General features: G+C 40.8%; 2 long non-coding RNA genes across 2 annotated transcripts; one reads left to right on the top strand and one right to left on the bottom strand.

Annotated features, from left to right (window-relative positions):
- The first annotated feature begins 6,613 nt into the window (after positions 1 to 6,613).
- On the top strand, positions 6,614 to 7,771 carry LOC148366898 (uncharacterized). Its single transcript, XR_015850251.1, has 2 exons — positions 6,614 to 6,999; positions 7,396 to 7,771. It is a non-coding gene; the product is annotated as an uncharacterized LOC148366898 (long non-coding RNA).
- An 83-nt stretch (positions 7,772 to 7,854) lies between these two features.
- Positions 7,855 to 9,275, bottom strand: LOC148366897 (uncharacterized). The gene is made up of 2 exons (XR_015850250.1): positions 9,039 to 9,275; positions 7,855 to 8,321 (listed from the first exon to the last, which is right to left on the bottom strand). It is a non-coding gene; the product is annotated as an uncharacterized LOC148366897 (long non-coding RNA).
- Between the last annotated feature and the right edge of the window lie 224 nt (positions 9,276 to 9,499).

Below are 9,499 nucleotides of genomic sequence, written 5' to 3'. Positions count from 1 at the left end.
GGAAACCTTTACAGAGCAACACCTTCCGATTTCTTACATTGCGGAATCCAGTTGTATCGATAACTGAGTCGGCCCGTCAATATAAACATAGGAAGAAAATCGAATTAACTCCCTGGTATTGCTTTCCGGTCATCGTCGCGTAGATGAATGAGTTTGATATCTTTTATATATGGGTAACATAATCCGCCGTATGTAATGTAAGAGTCAGTTTTATTTTAGAACATTATTTCTGAGGGAAGCAATCATTTGCTTGTGATATACTTTACTGGCGGGGGAGATAATTGTCTGGGCAAGGACGGGCACTATTAACCCACCTCCTCACTTTTCCATTATTTTGTACTAGACCACAGGGGATGCTTGCAGTTGACTCAAATTTGCTTTTCAGCTGCACTGGAGTTTTTCAGTTCAGTTCGGAAAATGTGTTGTCATGGTCAGAGAACAATGAAACTTCCATTCCCAGTTCAAAGAAAATGCAAAAATCCATCAATATACCCATAGATCAAAACCCAGTACCTATAGACAACCCAAAATACACATTAAAAGTAAAAGTACAGCGTTTTTATGGTATTTTTCCCACAATACCACGTCTATGTCAAATTATTTTGTGTTAAAGCCTAAAACATTCAAAGTTTGCAGTATTCGTGCGCATGATAAGTGACGTCTCAAAAATGCCTGTCAGCTATTGGTTTACTCTATCATAAAAATGGCGATGTGTTATTGGTAGGGTTGGGTAGGGTTACTTTAACTTGATTACTTTCAATTACTTTTGGATTACTCCAATACCAAATATGCTAATAAAAGACAAAATAAACAAAATATGAATCAAATTACCAAATTTTGTGCAGGCTTGGGGAGTAACGGAATACATGGATTTTATGTTAGTTTTGCCGGAGATCAAAGCCAGGAGAGAAAGCTTACCACGTGTTGTGAGTCATCATTTTATTCATATTTAGTTTCTTTTGTCTTTTATTTGCATATTTGGTATTGGAGGAATCCAAAAGTAATTGAAAGTAATCAAGTTAAAGTAACCCTACCCAACCCTGGTTATTGGCAGAACTAACTCCCACAATATCTCTCTTCGTTCAGTTTGGAATCTTGTGTGCTTTGAAAACACTTCGCAAGTTAGTGCAAGACAATATCGTGTGTTTTTGTACTTTATTTAATTGCTATGGGTCCCAATGCCTGCAGTGATGCTAAAGGAAGAAGCAAAAAACTGTGGAAGCAAAGTTTGCGATAATCAAAACATTAAAAGAAGCCACAAGATTCGCTACCCAAGCTAAGTGGAATGGCTATAACCGTACATAACCAATACCAAAAAAATTACTAAATAAGTTTGGGTCGAAAATGGAACAGCACAATAATGGTTTTACAACAGGGTGCAAGCAGTTCTTTTGTAAAAATGTCACAAAATACTGCAAACGAAAAAGTTTCTGTATCTTCCTCCAGCACGTGCAGAAGAGAAGCAAGCGCAAGTGTGAGCAGGGATCCGCCTACCCGTACTGATAACCCGATTAAATTTTGACACTCCTCCCGCTCACTTAATCAAATTGCTCTTTGTACTTGGCTGGCATTTTTGGGAGTGTACAGTTTGTTTTGTGGGTTTTCATCATAAGGTGAACAGTGAACATATAATGTTTAACTACCTTCCATATAAAGGATTTCTTAGCGACCTACAGCCAAAATGGGTTCTGTTGGTGTCACACCATGACTGTAAACTTTAGTGCAAACTGTGCTCTTTATATACTGGACCAAAACAATTCAACTACTAGCATAAAATTGGCTTTGTGCGTGCCTTACTCTGTTAAGGGCACATCAAAATTGTACTCATGAAAAGAGCCATATAAGATTTGTGAGCCATAGGTTCTAGACCCCTGTTGCACAGTATAAAATGAACCAAAGTAGTTTAGATCTGTTAAAGGAAAAATGATCTACTCTGCAGACTTCTCCTGTACGAAATAATTAAAACATGATTCTTTTTCGAATCCTCCTGTGCGGAGTTTGCATGTTCTCCCCGTGCTTGCGTGAGTTTCCTCCGAGCACTCTGGTTTCCTCTCACATTCCAAAAACATGCATGTCAGGTTAATTGGCCGGTCCAAATTGTCCCTAGGTGTGAATGAGCGAGCGAGTTGTCTGTCCCTGTGTGCCCTGCGACTGTCCGGCAACCCATTCAGGGTGTCCCCTGCCCACTGCCTGAAGATGGCTGTGATGGCCTCCAGCACCCCCGTGACGCTACTGAGGATAAGTGGTGCAGATAATGGATAGATGGATGGATGGATAATTCCCTTTTTGCAGTGTTTGTTTTTTGCGAAACAACACAGGATTTTGAGTTAAAACAACCCAGGTTTTGGCTTGGTCAATTTTTGATCCAAACTTGGGTTATTTAGACACAACTGTTTTTAGGGTGCTTGGTCGGGACTATAAGTAAAAATCAAGGTGACAATTAGATCAAATAAATCTTCCAAGGGCATGACAATCCTTGCAAGTGGAACTTTTCAAATATGTTCTAGTTTGAATATGCAGTATCCTCCACCTTGTGCATCCACTGTTATGATTACTGATGTGACTCAGCTGTGCCTGCCGCCGGGTTCTGATTGGCTCCCTGGCACTATTTGAACCCAGTCCTGTCTGTCCCCTGTTGTCAGTCCGTCTGCGAACCTCAGTGTATACTAGGCAAGCCTTTTCCGACCCTGACTCTCACCTGTCCCGTTTCTTCTCCTGTATGTCTCCGGCCACGACCTGTTTTGATCCTGACCACCTCTGCTCTACTGTCCCAGCTTATGACCTCTTTAGTCCCTGACTACATCTACTCTCCCGTTCTGGCTTACGACTCGTTTCCGATCCCGACCACGCCTTGCTCTACCAGTCCCGGCTACCGACCAGTTTTTCCATCCCTGAAACCGCTATCACTTGCTACGGAAGATCCACTTCCGCGTTCGGATCACAATCCGAGTACAAGAGCGACTTGCTTCCCTCGTCCAGCGAACACCGGATCGTGGGCGCAGCCCTTCCTCTTTCCTTCAATAAAACTTGTGGTAAACGCTACGCGATTGGATCCTGTTTCCATTCTGGTCCTGACATCCACCTGCTACTCTACTAGCTCGTCACAAGTCGTACCTACTATATACAATTTTGTCTTTTATCCAGGGTACCAGGGGTTCAGAGGGAATTAGATCATTACCATTGGTTTCTATTCCCCCACTCTATGCCAAATTCAGTTTGCAATCACCACCTCAGAACAAATTAAACGTACCCCCAGGGTCTATTGTACTGTAAATCGTCAAAGCTACACGCTCCTGCGAGATCAAATCTTTAATGTAATCTTTTTTTAAAAGAACGGTGACCATAATTTTTATAGGTCGTGTTTAAAACGTTCAAAAAAATAAGCTTTTGCAGTGTGCCCCCCCCCTACAACCTCCCCGCATTGCAATTGCGCCCACTTTTTAAATCACTTCTTAAAACTGTCTTCTTTTCCTGAGTGCTCCCTGATTGTCCATAAAAAGTTGCAAACTACATGTATTATTTATTTCATTGGTTCAACTGTGTTAAGTGCAACATTGGCTTTATTTATGTTTAATTGCATTTCTCTTTCGAAGCACTTTGGCAACACTGTTGTTTTTTGAATGTGTTTACGATCATTTCAGGACCGAAAGTCAAACTTTATTTTTTTCGAAGGCAGGTGGTTTCTGCCATGTTTATTCCAAAAGAAATTACACATGAAAAAGTATATAGAAGTATGCAAGATTTTAGACCGAGCTCAAAGATACATGTTTTTGAAATAATTTTTGATACATTACAAAATGGTGCCTGAGAGTGGCTTTGGCCCCAACCACTACCTCTTTAACTCCATTTTCAACACTTGTCAATCATTCTTATCTCATCCGGGCGGTAGAGCGCTCGTCTTGGGATCAAGGGATCCCAGTTCGAATCCCGGCTCATCCGTGTTACATGTCGAAGTTTCCTTGGTTAAGACACTGAACCCCTAATACCCCCAATAAGCAGGTTAGCGCCTTACATGGCTGCAAGGCCGCTGTTGGGAAATGTGGAGCACACTGTAAAGTGGGAAGTCATTGACTTGAAAAGCGCTATATAAATTCAGATCATTTCATTTCATTTTATATCCCTTGAAGCACATGGAAACATCAACCCAAAAACATTTTGTTATTGACATCTGTGGCTTTCACCAAAACCCAAGCATATTATCATAACCCCAACATATGATTTTAGATATTTTGACAAAGCCAATACAGGAAATCTGCTATCCTGTTGTCAATGGAAGAAATGCATCTGGCGCTAGTTGTGAAAAAAAATAAAAATAAAATAAAAATAAAAACAATGCGCTGCAGTCTTAAATGTTTTTTATTGACTCACCTTTAAATTATAGCAGAATGAAAAAATAACCCTTTGTCTGACTGTCATGCTAGCACTTATTTTCTTCTACAAATGACATCCTTTTCTACCTAGGAAACTAGAGTATTCCTTTTTTGCCCAAATTAAACAATATAGAAAAGTAGCATAAATCATTCTTAAATTCTTAATTCTTGATTTAAATCTGGGTTTTTTCTTCTACATAAATACGCCATTTTGTCTGATACCACGACAAAGTGGGGCCCCGCTCGCTTGATGTTTACCTCGGAGTGATGGATGGATGGAGTTAGATAAATAGTTATAAAGAAAGAGAGAGAGAGATAATCATCATAGAGAGACAGGTACAGAGAAAAAAAAAGATATTGAAACGGATTAATAGAAAGAGAGTGTGATGGACAGAAGGAGAGAAGGGAGATACAAAAAGAGAGATGAGAGGTAAGCCTAGAGAGACCTATACATATTGAGAAGGAGAGAGAGAAAGAGAAAGAGAGAGAGAGAGAGAGAGAGAGAGGTAAAGAGTATAAAAGCGACAAAGAGGAAGTGAAGAGAGGGAGAGAAAGAGAAAGATAGATATACAAAGAGAAAGAAAGAGAAGGGGTTAGGGGGAAGGAGAGCTACAGAGAGAGTTATGCAGAGAGAGAGAGAGAGAGAGAGGTAAAGAGTATAAAAGCGACAAAGAGGAAGTGAAGAGAGGGAGAGAAAGAGAAAGATAGATATACAAAGAGAAAGAAAGAGAAGGGGTTAGGGGGAAGGAGAGCTACAGAGAGAGTTATGCAGAGAGAGAGACAGAGAGAGAGAGAGAGGTAAAGAGTATAAGAGCGACAAAGAGGGAGTGATGTGAGAGAGACAAAGAAAGAGAGATATACAAAGAGTGAAAGAAAGAGAAGTGGATGGGGGAAGGAGAGATACAGAGATATATATACAGAGAGACAGACAGAGAGAGACATAGAGAGAGACAGAGAGAGAGACAGAGAAGATACATAGAGAGAGAAGAGAAGTACAGAAATCAATTTATATAAAAAGAGAGAAGGAAAGCCAAAGACAGACAGAAAGGCAGATAGAAAGAGAGAGATTCAGAGAGACAAAGAGAGGGAGGAAATGAGAGGGAGAGAAAGACACAGAGATATTTTCCGAGAGAGAGAAGAGCAGAGAGATATCAAAGGAGATGTAGAGAGATAGCGATAGAGGGGAGAGAGGAGAAGTACAGAAAGCAATGGATATAAAGACAGAAAGAAAAACAGAGATAGAGAGAGGGAGGGAGATAAAGTGGAAGAGAGAGAGAGAAGGGGAGAGAGAGCGATATAGGGAGAGAGAGAGAGAAAGAGAAAAAAGAGAGATAGAGAGAGAGGAAAGAGAATGGATTTATAGTGAGAGTTAGAAAAAGAGAAGTACAGAGGAACTTTGCAATGGCAATAAGAACAGAAAGAAAAAGGAGGGAGGGGTACAAAAACATTAAATGCAGGTACAGCAAGAAATAGAAATACATATATAAATAGAGAGAAAGAGAGAAAGATGTAGAGATGAATATATGGACAGACATATATTTATATAGATAATATATTCATATTTCAGTTATATGAATTTTAGACAAAACTGTCAAAACAACTGGATTCATTTTCCGCGTCATCAAAAATCATATGCACGTCTCATCTTGCACGTTTTTCCCCCAACATTATAGGAGATACATAACAATCTTCATAAACGTCGGAATAAAGCAACATCAAACAATTGTCAGCGGCACCCCGAGCCACCAGGGGTGCCGGACTCCTCCGGCGTGGCCCCCAGGATCCGCTCGGTATCAGTGAGTCATGGCAGAAGGATCAGAGTGTAGCCTGAAATTAACTGGATATCGATTGTGTGCACAGCAGTCCCCGTGACAGCTATTTGAAGCCAAATCCTTCTCCTCCACATTGGTAGTATACGGCGACTTAGTGGAGATTCCGAAAAAAAAAAAAAAAATCTATATATAAATATAAAACAACGAGGGGGGGATACCGGTGTGGGCGACACGTCTGGTGTAATGCGCCCGAAAGGACCGTGAAAAATACAAGTTCGATTCAGAAATGTCACACTCGTTTCGACCACAACATTGCAAAGGCGGGATTTTTATTCAGTGTGATTTAAGATTAGTCGACATTTTGAATGCGGCCTTGAAGCTCTTATTTGTCAGAGAATTGCCCGGCAAAAACCTTGGAAAATATCTTCACGGTGCAATAAACGTGAGATCGGCTCTAAAGCCGAGTCTTAGGCCCAATCCCATTTCTCTCACTCGGCCCTGAGAACCCTCCAGTGAGGTCCCTCGATAGAGGAGTGCCCTCCGCGAGTTGAGTGCAAAGTGGAGACGGTTTGGACAAGACTTGCAAGGTTCCACCCCTGTCCAGGAGATGGCGGTAATATTAATTGGCTGTAGACCTCAGTGACGTATTGGTCTACGTCACATGTAAACAACTTGAGTCTCAACCTGTGGTGTGTCAGTTGGAGAGTTCGTGCAACGTTAAAAATGCCCGCTACAGCTGTGTTATTACCGATTGCCTGAAAGCTCATCATCTTTTCCGTGTCTCCAATCAACGGGGGAGAAATGTGCTATACTGAAGACAGCTTCGGCGCTATGTAGTGCTGATTCATCTTTACAAGGTACGTACACTCATTAAAAAAAATGACCCGTTCGGTCAAATACAGTAAAAAGTTAACATACAATGCACGTTCACATAATACCTTATGTTTGTGTAGACATAAATGGCAATCTACTTATTAGTATCTTAATGCCATTTTATGACATATAGTAGGGGTCTTTAGTGTGTGACATGATGAAAAGTAAACACACACAAGAACAGTCCACCTGACCCTTAAGCTGACATAATATCGTCACCAAACTTCCCTGTACGACCCAAAAACCTTAGTTCATAAGGAATTTAATTCAAAAGAGTTGTCATTGGATATAAAAAAGGTAATTTCAACATTTTTTCATGATGCTTACATCATCTATGCCCACATTTATGTCTAAATTGTTTGTTATCTATTGTGTTCCAGAGTGGCTGTCCCATAAGCGTGGACAGGTTGGACAGGAATGTTCCCATCCTGTGCTTATGGTTCGATGTGAAGTCAAAACTCATTCAGGACTTAAGGTTGAGCAAAAAGGTCATGTGGGCCCTGCAGGAGCTGCTAAAGAGGGAACAGGGCCATGGCTGGAGGTCCTGATCTACGTGTACTGGCTGGCCCACGGTCTGTCCCACCGTGTGGTGTCACGGGTCTTCAGGGTTCCCAGGTCCACCATACACAGAATTGTCCACAGTTAATATGGAATAAATTGCCCAAAAGCCATGTTTTAGGCTTTGGAAGTCAGACCCACATTTGCATTCCGTGCTTTTCTGCATTACTATTCAATAAACATCTTTATTTTGAGTAACACCTTGGTGGTTTATTTCATAATGATGTGAGATACTGTGTGTGAACTATGTGACTGTTGGACAGAAAACAACTACAAATCACTCCAGTTGAAATAATAGTTTACTTTCAGAAAAACAAAATCACATTGGGCCGAAATACATAATAGTAAATAAATAATATGTCACAAATTGTAACAAAAATATACCAATACTTCCATAAAGCTGGAAAACACAAACTGGAAGTTCATTGAGTTCTTAATAAAATAAAATATTTTCCTTTTATAAAACAAAGGGAAACATTGCAGGGATGTCACTGTTCTGGAAATTTGTCCAAGAGCTTCCCAAAAAGGACGGGAACCGCTCAGTTTTGGCCACAGTTTCCTCGAGCCTTTTCCTCACTCCGGCAGACTCCGCTTTCAAAAAGTCAAGGAGTGTATCGTGCTTCCTTTTTTTTCTGGGTGATTTGGGGTTTGGCGCCGGATTAGAAGATGCCAACGACGTGCCCGTTGGTGTGGATGGCGTGGTAGCTGTGATGGTGGCCAGCTCTTCCACGGGACGTTCTACATTGGCCTTTAGGTTGGGTGGAAAAAACAAGAATTACTTAATGCTTGTGTATTGCACAAAAACAACTGTGTATAGGATGCTCAACAAGTTGATGTGAGAAATTATAGGATGTGTTCTGGATAATTATTTGATAGTGAATAGATACACAAAATTGACATGTTATTCTTATGGCTGTAAGAGCCTTCTATTGGCCAGCATCACATATGCTTTAGAATTGTCTCCACATTTGGACAACATTTTGAGAAGGTAATTAGTTTACTTAATATGTGTTTACAGAGAAGGCAGTGGACTGTGTGATAGTAATTTGTTTCAACTGTATTTCCACGTGAAATTCGGAGACATTACTCATAATGCATAATGAAAACAAATGCATTCTGATCTCACATGAAATAATCATATTGTAAATAAAACACGACAGCCGAAATTGTGACTATGCTCCTTTAGCGACTGGGCATGTAGATGTAAAAAGCACGACTCGTTTAAGATACAAACAGGGATGGGCTGAACCGTGGTTTTCTGCACAGTTATCCTACTTTACAGTTTGTAGCGTGAAGATTTTTTTTGGGCAGCTCCCTCGGTAGACTTGTGCACTTCGTAAAGTAGCGATTTTGCAATGTTCATGTTTTAACGTGAAAATACGATTTTCTATTGCATTTATGTCTAACTAAGATATCTCAATACATTTCGTTGCAAATAGATGCGCGGTTGTGGAAAACTACTTACATTTGTGCGGTTCCTTTCCGGGCATGTTTGTTGATATTGAGAATTCGCAAAGCCTTCTGGGTAGTCACTTCGCTGCCAAGGGAGGTCGAGAGCCCCCTCGGTCTTGAAGTGGCTACGACATGGTTTGAGGGCACTTCTGCCTCGGTCTTGAGAGTATCGGGACACACCCCATTTTCACGTGAACGCGCAAACCGAGTGACTAGGGCACATAGCGAGTGAAAGTGCGAAGAATGGGACTCAGCCTTAGACTGAGAAGACAAAATGGAGTACTGAGCTTATTGAAAAGTCGACTGTTTACTGAGAAAGAAAGAGAAAGACAGAGAAAGACAGAGAAAGACAGAGAAAGGCAGAGAAAGAAAGAGAAAGACAGAGAAAGACAGAGAAAGACAGAGAAAGACAGAGAAAGACAGAGAAAGACAGAGAAAGACAGAGAAAGAAAGAGAAAGACAGAGAAAGAAAGA

This window comes from Urocampus carinirostris, chromosome 4 (assembly GCF_059441175.1).
Source record: "Urocampus carinirostris isolate Australia breed hairy pipefish chromosome 4, RoL_Ucar_1.0, whole genome shotgun sequence".
Taxonomy (NCBI): Eukaryota; Metazoa; Chordata; class Actinopteri; order Syngnathiformes; family Syngnathidae; genus Urocampus; species Urocampus carinirostris.
The sequence above is the reverse complement of the archived record's forward strand: the minus strand, read 5'-3'. Positions and strand labels throughout refer to the sequence as shown.